Source organism: Chamaea fasciata, unplaced genomic scaffold, assembly GCF_029207755.1.
Source record: "Chamaea fasciata isolate MVZ Bird 193981 ecotype frontalis unplaced genomic scaffold, bChaFas1.0.hap1 SCAF_1, whole genome shotgun sequence".
Lineage (NCBI taxonomy): Eukaryota > Metazoa > Chordata > Aves > Passeriformes > Sylviidae > Chamaea > Chamaea fasciata.
The window spans coordinates 89398892-89417402 of record NW_027094086.1 but is presented as its reverse complement, the minus strand read 5'-3'; the positions used below and the strand labels follow the sequence as shown (position 1 = coordinate 89417402).

The 18511-nt window shown below is 41.9% G+C and overlaps 1 protein-coding gene across 16 annotated transcripts in view; it reads right to left on the bottom strand.

The window, feature by feature from the left end:
• ATXN1 (ataxin 1) overlaps positions 1 to 18511 on the bottom strand; it is a 339029-nt gene that overhangs the window by 317007 nt on the left and 3511 nt on the right. For 14 of the 16 annotated variants that reach the window (XM_066188786.1, XM_066188795.1, XM_066188804.1 and 11 more), the window contains exon 2: positions 18073 to 18168. The exons of the other annotated variants lie outside the window; for them this stretch is intronic. The gene's annotated coding sequence lies outside the window, so the exon portion shown is untranslated. The remainder of the gene's footprint in view (positions 1 to 18072; positions 18169 to 18511) is intronic. 16 annotated transcript variants of the gene reach the window in all.

The window sequence follows — 18511 nt, the reverse complement described above, 5'->3', positions numbered from 1 at the left end:
ATGTTTATTTCTAAAGCTGGAATTTCAAGCATTTACAGTTACAGGGCATAGCTTTACGAGCTCTTCTCCAATGAAATAATTTTTGTTGTTTGGTTTTGGACTGCTCCCCAGCACAACCTTGCTGACTTCTTTCAAAAGAGCATGAAGCTGTGTCTGTGCTCCTCTGGTGGTACAAGTTTGTCATCGGTCCTCACGTAGTAAATTAGCTAAGTCATCCATGAAGTGAGCTGGGGAAACAGCATCATCCTGTGCTCTCCTGTGCAATGCTGCAGCACACTACTAAAAATAGCTGCTGCCTTTCACTCCAGAGATGGAAGCTTCCTGAGAACAAGGCATTTCCGTACTCGGGGTACACGCACGATACGCAGCACACAGATATATCGCCACTTGTCCATATGTAAAGTGAATAGATTTGCAATATTTCCCCAAACAGAAAGCTGTCCCAGCCACACAGCAAGTATGTTTCTAGTAAACACTCTTTAGCCTCCGCCCCCCAGGCTTGAGCAGTTGCATTTTAACTCATGTTTTTTTAATTTTATTTCCACAACTGCCAAAGCAGTTCCATGTTTCTGCTAATCTTTTTTGAAATATAAGGAAGTGAAAAATGTTTCAGGACAAATTTTGGAACATCTTCAGATTATTTTTTTAAAAAAACATATTTTGTTTAAGTAGAAGCAAACAACAAGTTTTTGATCTCAGCTCTCACATACAAATCTGGACCATTCCACATTTAGATGGAAAAATGGAATCAATCTATTTCTGAACAGAACTGGCTCTGGGCAAGGATAGGCAAAACATGAAAGCTGCTCACTCAGAAGAGGGCAGAAGCTGGAGGGATGTTCCCTAGGCAAAGGGAAAGGATGCACTGACTCAAGAGATGGAAGAAGCGATCACAAAGGGTTCAAATATGGATACAGGACTCTAAACCAGTTACAGATAAAAGAGCCTGGAAGTCTGAAGGAATTTGCTATTGAGCTGAGGAACAAAGCTGTGGCACAGCTTCCTTACAAGCACTGACAATTTTGCATTAAACATCTGATAAAATGTTATTTGACCACTGTGCCAAAAGGACATCTCTGATGTGTGGCTCCCAGTAAGGACAGACTGCATTTGGTAGAGCAGTAAGCCACTCTCTGCCCCATGCTTCTACCAGACCCAGGAGATGAGGAGTGCTGGCTTCACCTCACTGCACAGCCAGTCTCCCAGCAGCACAGAAATGCCACCAGGAACAAGTAGCTCCTTACCTCATCACTTCTGCCTGCCAAGAAAGCCTGAGAGCCCAGTGCTTTGCCTGTTCAAATTCAGGAAAAAGGTGTTTGAAGAGCTTTGCTCAGCACAGCCAGAATTCTGTGAACAGTGGCAGAGCTCTAATTAACCACACAGACTTCATCTCAGCAAAATGTTTTAAAAGAAATTTTAAAAGTACATGAATACTCCCAGTTAATCCATAAGGCAAAGAGCTGAATCACAGACTCTGACAAGGCAGTCCCTGGAAAGCAGATAGATATGTCATACACTCCATTTCTCATTCCAGGAGCATCCCAAGTCCAACATGTGGCAGCTCTGTATGCTGAAAGGAGAATGCCAGTTTCCAACACCCATGAGGAAAGTTCAAATCTGGAGTCTAATTAACTTCACAAATCTCCTTCACCCCTAGCACAGGAAAGTTACAAAGGAAGATTGACTTGACTGCATGCCAAACATGTAGATTCCAAACAACTGCATTTCCCCTGAGCCCTTCCATAAAGCCCGAACTGCAGTCAGGACAAGCAAGGACACCAGCTCACCCAGGCTTCAGGGCTGTACACCAGCATGGGTCACTTCAGAGCCAGGTGATGCTGTCTTGGGACAGCACTTTTCCAGGAGCAGAGCTGTCCTGTCCCACAAAAGGAGCTCTAGCATCACTTCGCAACAGAGCAAGGCTGATGCCTAGAACGTTTCTGGTCCATTCTAGCAACTACAAGTGCTTGGGATCACAGGCCAATTTCATTCCCTTCAAAATAACTTGCCCCTAACCACAGTTTTACGCTAAAGATAAGCAGAATCTTAAGGTGAAGCTACCTATATATCCACACTTCCTTCTCCATTAGCACAGCATTTCATGTAGCTTGTACCCAGGACTGGAGAAATATTGCCAAGAGATCCCCTTGTTACATATCCTTCCGACCACACATGTGGGCACACCTGCAGGTTGGGCAGAAAAGTGACAGACAGCAATCCTGCAGAGAAAGATTTGGGGGTCATGGTTGATGAAAAACGAGTGCAGTGTGCGCTCACAGCCCAAAAACCCAGTGGAATCCTGGGCTGCATCCAAAGCAGCGTGGCCAGCAGGGCAAGGGAGGGTATTCTGCCCCTCTGCTCTGGACCCTACCCAGAGCACTGTATCCAGCTCTGGGGTCCCCAAAATAAGAAGGACATGGAACTGCTGGAGAAAGTCCACAAAGTTGATGAGAGGACTGCCCTATGAACGCTGAGAATGTTGGGGCTGTTCAGCTTGGGGAAGAGAAGGTTGTGTGGATACCTCATAGAAACCTTCCAGTATTTGAAGTGGGTCTACAGGGAAGCCAAAGAAGGACTCTTTGTCAGGAGCTGTAGTGATAGGACAGGACTAATGGGTACAAATTGAAAGAGGGGGATTTTAGATTAGAGATTAGGAAGAAATTCTTTACTGTGAGGATGGCACGACCCTGGAACAGGTTACCCAGAGAAACCGTGGATGCCCCAACCCTGACAGCGTTCAAGGCCAGGTTGGATAAGGCCTTGGGCAACCTGGTCTAGTGGGAGGTGTCCCTGTCCATGGCAGGGATATTTGGACTAAAGGATCCTTAAGGTCCCCTCCAAACCTTAATGTTCTATGATTCTAAGAGCTATCCCTATTCTGATGGGGCTTTGGTTTGTCCCTGTGTAGGGGGTTTGCACTTCCAGGTTCCTGTATTCCCTTAGGAAAGTGTATTTCTGCTTAGTTCAACAGCTTAAGAGGAAAAGCTTGGCAATTTCTACTGTACCTTTGAGAAGTTACTCACTGGCTTAAAATCTGATGTCAAACCTAACAGTAAGTGTTCCAGGTAAAATGGTATGGGTCTGAAAAGGCCTGGGGAAAAGGCCAACTCAGCCCAAACTGATGCAACACTTCTGAACTATTCCCAGCCCACCCAATTAATGTGCATTGAATATTTTTGGAGAACAGATGCTTCTACAAGTTATTTCATACCTGCATGGTATGAAGTCTGCAAGGACTCTTCATTGGCAGAAACACAAGCTTTTGCAGAAAACAGTGACATCCATCAATTCAAATAGGATCTCATTGAAACCCATAGACATATTCAAGAGACTCACAGGCAATTTCAGCAAGATGGAAAAGGCCTGGTGTATTCAGACTGAAAGCAAAAGGATCTAAAATAGCCATGAGGAGTTTTCGTCAAGATCAACTTGAGAGAGGAGCAGGAGTTTTTTGCCGTTGTTTGGGAGGGGGGAAAAGAATACAGAGAGATGCAGATGTACTTCAGATAAGCACCACCCTTCAGCTTTATATAGTTTTTTTCCAGTTGGATGGGAAAGAAAGCTCTTGTATGTCTCAGGCAAGCTGTGTTCTGCAGAGAATTGGATGCAGAGGTGGGACACAACACAGAGGTTCTGACCACCATGAAGATCAGTCCTTCAAAACTTAGAGTCAGATACCCATGCCCCCCACCTACACACACACAACTAGTACTTCACCATATTACAACTAAAATCATGAGAAGCCAGTCTGAATCCTTGCTCAAGAGAGCACTGGGCAAAAGTTGCCTTGAACATTACAGTAACAGTACATCCCCTGCTCTCAACTAAGTAGCACAGTTCCTGACTCATAATTAATAAGCAGAATTAACTTTTTTTTGGCTGGACAGGAAAGAAAACAGCAAGTTTTAACAGAAATTCCCATTTCCAATTTGTCAGACTTTTCTTAAACTCTTCCATGTTCATGAGAAACTTGCATCTCCAAAGAGAACACTTTAAGCACCCTGACTTCTAGTAGCAATTCAAGCAGGGTTTCAGTGCTATTCACTTGCATAGCATTCAGTCAGTCAGGGAAACTGAAACAATAACATATGTGAAACAGCTTGAATCTTGAGGATATGATCTATACAGAATTAGTTAACAGAATTTTTTTCTTTAAACCCACACACTCACCATAACATTCTTTTAGTAAATCTGAATAAGAACTGCATTCAAGAGAACACAATCTGCGTGCGAACATTCTGTGAAGAAAAAGAATGAATTCCATGAATCAATAATTTGGTTCAATTGTCTTAGTTCTGTTTACTATCTACACTATGTTTGATGAGTCTTAACTTATTAATGTTGGACATCCTCTGTTTTAAATCTCTGTATAAGGCTCCAAGTGAACATGGCTTGTGTTTACTTTGACTTCAAAGATAATTAAGCATATGTGGAAGAGTTTTCCAGACTGAGCTGGACTTTATTAGCTCTGCCGTCATAAGTTCAGAAATAAAAAAACAACTCTACATCATGCCAATTTGAGGCAAGAGGCCCTTCATTCAATATCTCTTATTTTGCAAAACAATACTTTTTATAATATGTTGGTATCATATACAGTATTGTAGTTAACATTAGCATAATAATGATGACATATGTGCGATTACCATTACAATGTTGGCGGGTTGATTTTAAGTATTGACAGAGCTGCCCAAAATATCTACTGTTTACAACATTTGTTCTAGCTAAAGAGATTTGGTAGCATTTGCTAATCAACTGCAACCACTTCCCACCCATAAAACTGATGCAAATAAGGGAAAAAAACAGCTAGAGGCATCCAAAGACATAAACACTTTTACTTATAACTCTGTAAAGAGAAATCCCTCTCTCTCTCCATATGGCTTTCTCTTGGCTCTTAATCATCTTTTCATTGGCTTCCAGCTGGCTGTCTCACTATCAAGACCAACTTGTTATGCCAAAGTCAGGCTCAGAAAGATGAGAACTGCAGAGTGGCATGACTGGATGCAGCAGCCTTTAGTAGGGGCAAGTCTGGCATAAAGGAGGCATAGCAGGGTCACTTCACTTGCCTCAGCAAAGCAGCCACTGCTGTGTTCCCAAAACACAGCAGCAGGTAGATGTTCACACTTTTTAGTAGCAGGAGCGAAGAACAACTACTACAATTGAAGCTACGGGGAAATTCTGCAGGCAGAAGTGTAATTACCTGAGTGGGAATTCTGGCAGAAAACCCAGACCTCTTTCTCTCCTTAAATAGAAACAAATACTGTGCAGTCACCATGGAGAGATTACGTACAGCATTTGGATCACATACAGCACTGAAATACAACACACGCACAGGAAAGCCAGCAATGGAGCTGGTTTAGCAAAACACAACCAAGTCAGGTCTCCACTGACTACAGGCACCATTTTAGCCATCACCCAGGTCTTACAAATATCAAGCTATCTGTCAAAATTCACGCTCTGTGTTAAAGGTCAGCTCTGCAAGCTGTTTAGTCCATCTGGGAGTACCTAGAGCCTGACATGACATGAATGAGACAAAGATGGAAGCAGTCATAAATTGATCTACCATCACTCAACTATGATTTTAAATTAAGAATAGAAGAAAACCACAGGAAAAGAAACATCATGTAGTGCCTGTGAAGGCCTGTTTGGATTTAGCTAAGCAGCCAGTCACTGAAATGCAGCAGTTCTTGTACAGTCTGTAGAGGCTTTGACTTCAGTTGCAAAAATTCTTAGTTTTGGTCCAGCACCTTTGGTTTCCAGTCATTCTACACATCCAAGCCTACCTCCTCATCTCCCTCTCAGCCCTTCCTTCCACTCATTCCACAAGCCAACTCATTTTTTGCCTACTGCCCCCAACATCCTCCAGACTCAATCCCAGCTGTAGCCCCCCCTCTCCTGGGGTGGAATTTTCTCCTCCACTCCATCACCCCTGTCTCCAGCAGAGAGCTTCCTCCATGGGGGTGTGATAGCACCCCAGGGGGAGTCACCAGAGCACAGGGAAAATGGGCACCCTTTTCCCTCTTCAGGCACACTATGGGCTGCAGTCTTGCAGTCTTTGGCTTCAAACTCCTCTCCAAATCACTACTTGTGCTCACTAGTTGTCAGGGCACTTCCTCTTTAGCCACCTGACTATTCAGTCCTGTTTTCAAAGAGAAAAATGGCTACTCAGAGTCCCTGAAAAATCCACCATCACTTTGTATTGTTCAAAGTCAGCAGGACTGTTACCAGACTAAAAATCTCAGAAATTTGCCTCTCCTTTCAAATCAGCCAACCTTTGCTCTGTTAATAACTACAGTCAGCTTCCAAACCTTAGGAGAATGTTTTTTATCTGCATACATGCCAGGGTGGTGATTCTAAATGGGAAATCATTTGCTTAGCAGGACCGGCAAAGCCTTGCTGTGTATCAGAAATGCCATTCCATGGATAGTACTTTTCTCCCCTCTCTGCAGCAGTTCACTAATTTAGGTGCATAAATCAGAGACAGCTGATAAGGTCTCAGATACCAAGATGTCCTGCCTCCCATTTAGTTTTCCCAAGCATCCTGCAAGCCATCAAACAGCTTCAGATTTGGAAGTTTTGAAAACAACTCTCCTCATTTTAAAATATTCATACATTTCAATTTCTACCACATACCACTAGCAATTACAGAAACAGCTTTTTGATTTTGTAGTGATCATTCCCCAGCATGCACATCCCTGTGACTGGCTTTTGTTTGCATTTTCACAAGACAAAGCATGGAGAGACCTGCACTTCCCCCCCCCCCCCCTCCTTCCCACCATTACTGGCCTTCTCACTGCTCCGCTTTATCTCCAGTTTCCATGTTGTGCTTCACATAGGCTCCATTCCATGGGGTTTCTTAAAGGGAAATATCTTAATTTGTATTTATGAAAATCTGCTATTTTTTCACATACCACACATCTTGGTGCCTTGACTGTACTGAAACTTGCTTATTTTTAATGTTACATATTAATGAAAAGCTGCTAAAATGAGAGAAAGGATTTTCTATCATCAGTCAGCATCAGCATGAGAGCAGTCTGCTCTTGAAAGCCTCTAGCTCTGATTGTTCAAAAACATACTGTTCACCATGTCAGTTGAATCATGTGCGTCAGATATTAAAAGTTCAGGCTCTAAGTGCACAAATCCTGTTGAGATCTGAGAAAGTTCTTTGCCATAAATATTAATGAGGGCTGATTTCATGCCACTTGTTACATCCCATGTACTCTTATTTCTTCAAACTATCACTTGTCTTGTCTTTTATGTGCCAATAATCAATTTGTAAAGCATAAATCATAAAGCTTACCTAGGTTTTGGTTATGCTACAGCCTATGATTTTGCATTTAATCAATTTTCTTACTTTGATAAGCGTCGTTATTTCCATTTTATCATCTTATCTGTGTTTGAAGGAACTAATAAAAGTCACCTCTTTGAAACGGATTAAAATTCCACCTATTATTTACTTAAAACCAAGTTTTAGAACTGCACCATCACAGTAAGCATTTAATCAGAAATGCAAACAAGAAGCTCAGCCTGTGCATCCTGTTCTGCCCTACATCAAGCATCAATCACATTTCAGCATTACCACATGCAACCTGCAAACATCTGCTAAAGAGAGAAAACAGAACAGCAGCAACAACAAAATACCCACACACCAAAAGGTTACTTCGCTTGCATTCTGTGTAAATTCAGACTGAACACAAGAGTCAGGTCCCTGGTGATCAGGAATGAAAAAAGAACAAGGTGTCTTGGAAGACAGCTGTTTCTCAGGAGACAGCAGGTGCCCATTTGAGAGTGCCTCGCAGCACCAGGATGCCGGCACAGGTTGGTACAGCCACACACATGCTCCGAGCTCAGCAGAGGCACTTGCTAGAGAGAACCTGGGAGCCCTACAGGAACCTTAAGGCAGTGCTTTGCACAGTCAGGCAGGGTGCACTGGGGCAGGGAAGATCACTTCGGGCTCCCTGCCATGCAAATGACTTTATTCTGCTTTCCAAGCAGACCAGCTGAGAGCCTGGAGCGGAGACAAGAGGAAGGCGAAAGGCTGCCTGCAGCCAGCCGGCCAGAGGGAGCGCTTAGGCTGGAGTCACGCTGTCTCAGCACTGGGGTTCATTGCATTCTGAAAGTCCACTGGCCTTACTATTTAAAAGAGACATTAGTCACGTAAACATCTCATATATACACAGAAAATAGGCAAGTTTTAAAGAAATGTTGCCACTACAATTCAGAGTAAGGTCAAAAAGTGATATTCATTTGTTACCAGGGTCTCAGGAAGTTAATTTAAAAAAAAAATCTTAAAAAAAATTCCTTATTGTTATTAACAATTACTTGAGCTTTTGCTCCCCTTCAAAAGGTTTTGAATCCTTAGTTCATATAAAGAGTCTGTTTCATGTAAATATTTGAGGGGAAAAAATTCTATTTCTTCTAGCTATAACTAGCTGATGATGTCAGCACAAGTGACCCAAGACATGATCTTCAGCTGATAGCACTGACTTAACATTTCTCTGCTGTTTTCTATAACAACCTCTTGAAAGCATAAACTATGGCTGGGTTTTTTTGTTGTTTTTTTAAATCTCCTACAGACATCTACTTCTAAGGATGTGAACACACTCAAACAGTAATCAAGAAATTGTACAATGATCTCAAAGGATGCTTAAAACATTTTCCCTAGTCACAGCCTCTCCTTGTCTCCCCATGACATTTTTCCCCATTTAGAAGCTTGCCTTACTGCCTGGAATTCCAGGATTAGAACTGATCTTTTTCCATGGCTAATGGTGTTGAAGTAGGCACTGGAATGTGTGTATTTTACATGACAGTATCTTGTTCATCCAACACCTTGAGTTCCCACAGGAGGTTCACTGACACCCTGAATGCCCTACACAGACTTGGTACTCCCAGAGCAGCATCCCAGCTCCACAGAGGAAACATATTCCCTCTCATCTTCTGAGAGGAGTGTCTGGACAAGGACAATGATGTCTGTGTGACAAGGCATGAGAAGAAAGCTTTCTGTGGAGTTATTTATTGTAGCAACAGGCCCTGGCAACCATTAGACTCCACGGTGGTAACAACCAACCAGGCTCTCAAGGAAGAGAACTGGGCATTCCTACTCCCTGGACTAGCAGCAAGGAGCAGATGGTCACAATTTCACCATGGGCTACAGTATTTCTATCCAGGCTGCAGTGGCACAGTGGCCTTCTGAGGGACTACAGAACAACCAGGGAGTCAAAAGCCAGGGGGTGACCTCTTCCCCACAGACTCTGTCTGAAGTACCTTAGGAGATGCCTTAGCACACAAGTGTACCAGGAGGACATAGGCACACAGAAACACAGTTTTGCTGATGTTAGGGGTAGCTCTGGCTCTTAAGGAGTGACTATCACTCACTCAGCTTAATACAATCCTTCTGCTACAGGGGAAGCAGATTCACCATTTGGCCACATGCATGATCTGATTTCACAGCACCTGAAAAGTTGATTTTCACAGTCTGTCCCACTTGCCTCATTAAAGATACAATTATAGACACTTACCTCCCACAGCAGTGATGAATTACAACACTGCAGCAAGGTGGATTTTGCCTCAGAAAGTTATTTTGAGGCAGGGGGTTTGTATATATGCAAATATTATCTATGCAAGATATATATGTGAAGACACTTTGTGAAGCTTACACAGTTGAGTTGGCTTAAACCCAAGCATACCGAGAAGAGACAAATTACATCTAGGCTGCATTATTAGGAGGTTCAAAGCTATTGCTCAGAAGGTGCACAGGTTAACACCTTACCAAGTGCTAATTTAAAACTCAGTTGTAGATTTCTAACCAATGTTTTGCACACAGAAGGCACTTAAAGTACTGAAACAATACTCCAACAGAGTCAAATGTATTATGGCCACATTTAAGCTTAAAGTTATGCTTTGTTTTGAAAACGAAAAATGAAAAATGAAATTTTAAAATGGTCCAAGAGACCTTCACCTACCATCCCCCTGTGACAGAACATGGATAAGGTATCAGGAATGCCCCTGTCTTCCACTGTACTCTGAACCTCCCAATTCTACAGGACTACTCTAAATAGCCCCTTACATATTTAGAAGCCAAAGGAGCTTTTTTCATTTGTTTCTTCATCTTGCTGTAGACTAGAAACAACAGCATTGATGGAACAGACACAGACCCTCACAGGCTGGGGCAGCTTGACCAACAGGGACTTCAAAAGATGGAGCCAAATCTGAAGATGAGATTAATGAGGAAATTTTCCCCAAGGAAACATCATGAAGATTTACTTCTTTTCAGATAAGCAGCAATTCCCACAGTACAGGTTAACAATAACTGAAGTTCTTAACAGCTCCACAAACACAGACCTAGGAGGAAATAATTTTGAAGGTCTATTGCTACAGCCAGCTTACACACTCAGAATCATTCATGCCGTGACACCACACAGACTGAGCTCTTAGCACTGGTTTAAAACCCTGCCATACTAGCACAGAGTAGCTGATGATTATGTTCTTCAGCATGACTCAACCCTCACTACCAGAACAGGAAGCGGGGTCCATATTTTTCTTGGCAGAAGCCTGGAACAGACCAAGAGAACAAACCCAGCCTTGTTCACAGGGGCAGCTCTCCCTAACTGGGATTACAGTACACTGGGAAGGGAGGCTGCCCTCAGGAGGGCTCTCAGTCTGGTGTTCGAATGAGCCAGTTTTTACCACAGTCAATACAATGCCCTGACAAGCAGCACATAGAGACAGTAAGTAAATACCCTGTTATTTCTTCACGTTTGTAACCAGAAGTTGCAAGGCCAGTTATAATATGGAGAGTGAAAAAGATAAAAACTCCAGAAATCATTATGACAATAAGCAAACGTGTGCAAAGAATTTTTTCTTTTTCTTTCAAATGCAAGTAAGCACTTAATCCCAAGCTTTTCTATAATCTTAGGATATAGTTGCAGTAACAGTTGCTAATGGAAAGGCAGCACCATTTTTTGGTTTATTTGAACCCCCTAATTTCAAAGTTTAACTCTTGTATTTTCCAAGTGCTGTGAACATCTCATATTTCACAAACATGCTAAATGGAGTACCTACAGTGGTTGTTTACTCTTTATAATAAACAAGAGTTGTAATAAAGTATTTCAAATAGAACACAAAAGGAGTAATTAGTGATGTTTCCTAACCATTAGAAAAGACGTAACTCCCAATACTACGGAAGGATGTGATGAAAGGATTTCATTTCATCTTGAACAAAATTATTTGCTTGCTCTGAAATGGTTTCATTTAATTTTAACCTCCCTTTCCTCCCACTTTCTAAAGGATAACTTCACAGGAAATTTCTAAACAGAAAATTTTGAAATCGTGCTTCAATCTTCTTTTTCAAGACCAAAAAAAGACATACCAGACCAAGATACTTCAACTATATTTTTCTCCTGAATGGATTAGTAAAACCAATACAAATTCACATCACTTGTCAGCATTGCCCACTCATCCTGCTTTTATTTTTTGCCAGGATGTGTTTTGCTGTATACTGGCTTCTGACATTTGCATGTTCTGACTGACAGCTGAACCCCAGTGCTTTTCGGGTAACTGGTTCGGTTATTTTAGGAGCACTACGGAGTCAGCTACAGGGTGGTAGATCTTCTGTATTTTTGTTTTACAACTGAAAAATAAGTCAACGTTGTCATACTCATTCTGCTTATGAAGACTGGCAGATGTCAAATATCTGCAATTTTGATTTGGTCCAAGCATTTTTCATACAAGAACTCTCACTTCTGCCAGTAGAGATTGGGCAGATGGTAGAACTGTCAGCTGAGGGCTGCAAAACCCAATAGGTCTTGGCCTTAAAGTTGCTCGTTGTTTATTCATGTCTAATATGTGGAAACTAAACAGACATGCAGAAGAGTTATTTGATAACTTGTTTTTCGGTCCTAATGCTGTCTATAAATATACAATTGTTGAAATGCTTATGATCAGACTCCAATGTAGCAATGCTGTTACAACAAAAATCACATACCACAAAAACACATGAAAGTCTGGGTTTATTTAATAGACGAATATAGAGATCTTTACAACGTGACTCATTAGTAGGCTTGTACTGTACCATCCTAGCCTGGCTTTCTCCAACCAGATCACAGAACCCTTAAGAATTCAAACTATCAAGAGCTCCTATGGACCCTCTTTGGGAACATGCTCAAAAATTGGCTTCCCAGGTCTTCAGCATAAGCTTCCGTGCTTTCCTGAATGTGCCCCTCCGAGTGTAACTGGACTAGGCACCTGCACCATTCTTCAAGCCACTAAAACATTTACTGCAAACTTTAAGCAGTGAAGAGAGGCTCCAGCTGGCCTTCTCCACTGGACAGTCTCAGTATACAACCTCTTAAACAAAAACTCTGGCACTGGAAATACCTCATGAAGGTTTGCTTGAATGCCAAGTGCTGTACGAGTATTGAGTTTTAATGTTCATGTCTTTTGAAGACACACCGCTCACCAGTAACTCATCAGCCTTGGAGGAAACAGGCAAAAATCATCATTCTTGAGGAGCTGAGGATGCAGGGAATAATCAAGAGTCAAAGTACCACTGCCAGAACTGTAGAAGCATATAAGAACAAGGTAAGTGTCACATGAAACTGGACTCTGCTGCGAGCAGAGATGCACCCTGAGATGCAGCTTCTGCACACAAAAAGCATCCACACATTCATCCCCTAAGACTTTTAGAAGCAAGTTGTTTAACAGAGTACTGGATTGTAGGAGTGTTAATACAACGGAATTTGGCAATAGTTCCCAGTTGTTTACAGTTTCTGGGCTTGTTTCAAATGTGGACAAAGGAAATAACAGTACTTATAACTTGCTCTTTGAAAAACTCACTGGAAGTGCATGCCAGTAAGGGATACAAACTTGTTTCTCAGGCCCATGAAACTAGAAGAAATGCTGCTATCAGGACTTAAAATTACACTTAGATTAAGACATCAAAAATCTCAAATATTGACAATTCTAAGAAATCTACAATTTATATTTGATCTCAGCCTAAGAAACCATTACAAAATTGATTTATAAAAATTATAGAACTGATGTTTTGCTAAGAAGCTAGTGTCCATTTTCTTCGCATTCTGAATGACAACTTGTGGTTTATTTTGGCTTCTGAACTCAAGTTTTTTATTTTGTTGTCAAGCATTATGTTAAGGATCAGATGCCTCTTCTAGACAGGCTTTAAACACCTTTATGGTTATGCATTGTTCAAAGCACGATCCCACCACTGCTTGAACACAGGAACAAATCAAGCTTAAACCCAGGATGACTCTGAATAGCTTTATAATTTGAAAGAAGCCATTCACACATCTTTAACCTCAGCCACTTACATCATTGAAAAATCAAACAAACTTTCATAAGCTGTGATTCTGCAGTGAGAAGGGCTAAACAAGCAAGGGCTGCTTTATGGTCTGGCCACTGGTGCTGCCTAACAGATTTCCTGTTACCAGAACTTCGGAAAATGGAGATAGAGGGTCTCCAAGTACAGCTTCTCCGTAGCCTTTACTTACTTCCTTCAGACAGATTTTTGAGTATCAAGAGGATTGGCCCCTCTGTGGCTAAATTTAGGTAACATACTGCAGGCAGGTTTTTGTATTTCTCCCCTTCCTAACAGAGGCAAGTGTCTGCTTTTTTTTTTCTTTTTTTTCTTTTTTTTTTTTTTTTTTCCCCGATTGTATTAAAAAGCTGCCTGGTATTAAATTACAGAGATTCTTTTATTGACAGAAATTCAGTCTTTGCTATTTCTCCTTAGAGAATTTCTATTCTCCCAATAGGAAGAAGGCATTTTTTGCTAACAAAGCCAACTTTTCCAAGTGATACTTTATATTTGAGCTGGGCCCCCTGCTGGGTAGCCTGCAAGTGAAAACATAAATCTGTCACTAGCTGTTAACTATTAGCTCTCCTTTAGCAGTAGAAAACTCAGCCTGTGCTACCTTCCTTGAGAATAGCTTATTCCATTAAAGCTCACATCTAGCAAATAGATTAAATGCACCAGAGGCAGTAGAAAAGGTGTAGTGCTGAGACATACTGCAAATTACAACATGCAGCTCTGGATTTTGCTCGTTAACACACAGGTGAATTCACATCTGAAACGTTGGAACTGACTAGGAATATGCATGAACTTATGCAAAGTTTCAGTCCTAGCACTGCCTTCAATGAAGAAATGAACCCATGGCCCTCACAACATTATAAAAGATGAGTACAACCAGGTTTGAGATTATTTTTACAGTAATGTTGAGGAGAGGACCTTGCTAGAGCTTTCCCTTCCTGTGCATAGTTCTGCTTCATGTAAGTATCTGCATCCCTTAAGCCTTGGCAGCATTACCCACCTTCTCCAGATTTCCTGCCATGGTCAACACTGTGAAACAGGTACATTAGAAGCTTTGGTCTTCTGACCATCCCTTACTTTATCCTGAACAAAGGACTCAAAGCATTACAGGTTAGGATGTCTTGTTACACTTTTTTCTAAGCTTTACTGCTCTAAAGGAGCAGTACCTTTGAGAGCAACATATTACAGATCTAGCATAACAAAACCAAGGAAGAGCCATGGGATAAATCAACCTCTACGATTTTCACAGTGGTTCTTATTAAAAATGCTAGCAGAGACAGAGCTTTCACCTAGGCCACAGGTATCTAGGCTTCTTTCCTTTTTTACATTTTAGCACCTGCTGGAAGTTGGGGAGTGGGGGGAACCTCTTTTACCCTTTATTGCTTCAAAGAGATTGTATATCATGGGATATCTCAAGTTGGAAGAGATGCATAAAAATCATTGAGTCAAACTTCTGCTTTTTGCAGGACTACCAAAAACTGGACCACATGACTTGAACCCTGCCTGGCCTAGGGCCATGACTACTTCCCTGGGGTGTCTGTTCCAATGCCCGAGCACCCCATCAACAAGGAACCTTCTTGTAATGCCTAAAGTGTCACAGCTGATGTCAAATGTAAAAATGTTTAATTCTCACCTCTGAGGAGTTATATTAAACTCTTAATAGACACCCTTTCACCCAGGAAGTGGCAGGAGTTGAATTACAGGCAGAACGGGATGCTTTAGTGCACTAACAGCTGTAGGATGTCATGTATCAGGTACCTTTTCCCCAAGTCTGCTTTTAAAGGCACTCTTACGTGTGCAAGCTTTTAGAGGGTAAGCAAAAGCACCAGAAGCTGTCATTTCAAATGGAACGGTCTGTGGGGATTTTATCTCCTTATCATGAGTTATCATTTACAAGGAACGTGCTCAGATTATTTTAGGGTTTCTATTGCTGTTAGCTTTCAGTGTGGGTTCATTGAAGCTACAAGGACTCTTGATCTCCAAAACTGTTTAGCTCAAAGACAAGTCCTTTTCTTAGCTTGTATAGACACAGAACAATCTGGAAAGCAACCTGCTTGCTGAATACTCTGCTTTGTTTGCACATATTGGGAAGAATTTTCCAACCATCTCATTCTATGCGGTCTAAAGTTGGTCTTGGGTACGGGATAACATGGTCCGTATGCAACACCTTTGTGCTTTGGGCTTTCACTGGAATGGCCTTTCTCATTAAATAGAAGAGTTTCTCTTTTTTTCTTTAAAAAAACCCCTTTTTGATTCATTTTTATGATGATTGAACATTGCTTTGTTCAGACTCTTTGTGTCATCTGCATTCAGAATGTCTCCTTTGTATATCAGTTTTCTTCCTACTGATTCATGCTCCACCTTCATCTCACTTCATGAGTCATCTTCTATACTATTTGCAGCACTTAACACTTCTGGCAGTGAGGCCTGACTTCTGGAGTTATTTATGGCAATAAAAGGCTGAGGAGCAGATAACTCAGGAAACTTGTAACAGGATAGTGATTATCTCAGCCCTAGGTCCTCGGTGTGGGTTTAACACTGCTAAACCTCACATAGAAAATGGCAGAATTCAGACTCCTGGCTGATCACATAATCACCACATCTTTCAGGACTAAGTGCTGCCCTCAGCAGCAGGGCTGTGGGATTGGGCTGCTCATTTGTATGCAGCAGAGACCTATGTTATGATTACGAAGCTTTAACAAAACCATTCTTAAATCTCTTCTGCAGTAATAAAGTAACTTCTCTAAATCCTCAGGACCTCATTACCAAATCCCCACGTCTGCTTGGGTATACAGCAACATTGCAAGCTCCACAGACACATCACTCACCAGCAAGGGGGAATTCTCACTGCAGACAACACTCCCTCATGAGTGAGCACTGAGGTTATTAGCACATCATTATTTCTAGGCTTTCACTGGTACTGGAGTCCATCACCTCCATGCATGGAAAAAAAAGCAGAAGGCAAGCAGCAAAGTGTCACCCCAACAAAAGCCGAAAGCTTTTAATGTCTCTACAGAGTGATGCCCTGGGAAAAACACTGAGGGAACCCCCAGCTAGGCTGAAAAAAAAATCAACTTGGAAATGAGGAAGTGAGTGATTTTACAGTGAAGGACATGAAGCTTTCGGCTGAAGCAAAGAAACAGGTCATCTAATTCTGCTGTGTATTTTTCCAGTGTTTGCTTTTTCACCTGAAACCTTCTACGTTTTTACAAATCAAGCTAATGCAGACAGTTTATGTACAACCTGCTACCAAAACCTGATGAACTGCAGTACAGTGGGTCTTATCTCACAGACGTTGCAAGTCCAGATTTTTTTACTGAAAGCTTGGAAGATTACTCTAAAAATATTCACAAGAGAGGAAACTTCTGGAGCAGTCTTTTTTTGTTCCTATAGCAAAAGATTCACAGTCCGTGGACACCAGAACAAATTGACTAGATTCAGTGATAACTGGAGTAATCTTCTGATCACATTTGGGTAGAACAACAGAAAGAACTGCTGCATGTATTTTACAAATACCTACTTCCATCTTTCATTACAGAGCATTGCACATTCTGTTGTTTTGTTCTAGGTTAGAGAAGAGGAACTGAACAAAACGCCACAACGCATCACATCATTTCCCCCCCCCCCCCCCCCCCCCCCCCGAAACTGCTCACCGAACCACAAGGAAACAGATTGAAAAGGACTGCCCAGGTTTTGAAAGTCAAGGAGGTACAGATAGCCTTCAGCCCTCACCTTTAGATGCTGAGCCAGGGCTGCTGCTGAAGAAAATAACTGCAGTAGACACCACAAACAGTTATACTGAGGAGGACACTGTCACTGAGTCTTGGTAACTTACAGCTGCATCAGTGAATCAATCTGAGTCTGTCCTGCAACTATGAAAAGCTCCTCTGTTTCCTGCAAATGTCTTTTTTTGAGGGCATAAGTAAATCATGAGGCACAGCTGAGTCTGGCTGCTACCTATCTCACCTGGGAAAAGGTATCTGAGCTGTGTGTAACAACACACTAATTAGAAGAAACAAGTGAGAAGAACCAGGAAGAGGCAAATTAGTAATGAGCCAGTCACTAAATTCAAGCACACATGCATTATAATGATTTTATCAAATTTAACTTACTATTGTTATATTATTAAATTTATCTGAATTCTTTAATGGCTCCATGAAAAGATTCCCTTTCCCTAGGGATCAGGAGGTTGGAAACACATTGCATACACACAGAAAGATACAAAAGCAGGAGCACACAAGGAAAAAGCTGTGACCAGCAGGGACTTGGGGCAGTAGAAAAACACGATGGGACCCTAAGAATTTTAACTTACTGTGCAGAGAGGTGAGACCTTAAGGCAATAAGGTGACAACAGGCCTCAAGAACATCTCTTTGACTAGCATAAAGCATATGAGGGAAAGACAGAACAAGTACCAAACCTGTAATGTAGGAAACAACTAATGGGCTGAGATACACAGAGCACAGGTGAGTTGGAAGGAGATGTCTGTTTCTGTTCCAGAGTTGTGGGTCTGGTCAGTCTCTTGACTTTGGAATCCTCTATGTCCTACCTCAAATGGGCATAAAACATTTACTCTAGCCAGCTCTTCCAAAAAACAAGTAAAGCCATTTGCAGTGTCCCTGCTATCAGCCCTGCCACCACCTCCGGCTCCGTGCCCACTTCCATTTGGGCCACTAGCTCTGCCCACCTCCCTTCTTCACTAATCCCACAACATGCTCACCTCTGCTCCTAGCCTGGCTTTTTACTTTCTTACCTCCAGCTAAAGGTGACACATTCTTCCTTTCCACTTTCCCAGCCAAGGAAATCCAGCTGCAGCACAGGACCACTCTTTCAAATCGCAGGCCAAACACTACAGAACAGATTAAAAGATAGCCCCTATTTTTACAGCTTTATGGCAGTTCTCCTAGCACTCTCAGGAATAAAAAAAGCTTTCCTGCTTTCTCCTCTCTTGACAGACTTGTACTAAATCACTAAGGGGAGGAGCAAGAGATCATCTCGTTTTCTAAGCAGCTGGGATCCCACCTGAGAAGTCGAGAAAGGCAGCCCATTAGATAGAGCCTACTCTTTCAGCCCACCTCCAGGCCTGGTCCAGTTGGCATGTTTTGCAAAAAAAATTATATTAGCAATAGAAAAGAAAACCTGAAAATCACCCTGTGTTGCCCAGAAAGAACAATGGAGAGACAGGAAAATGA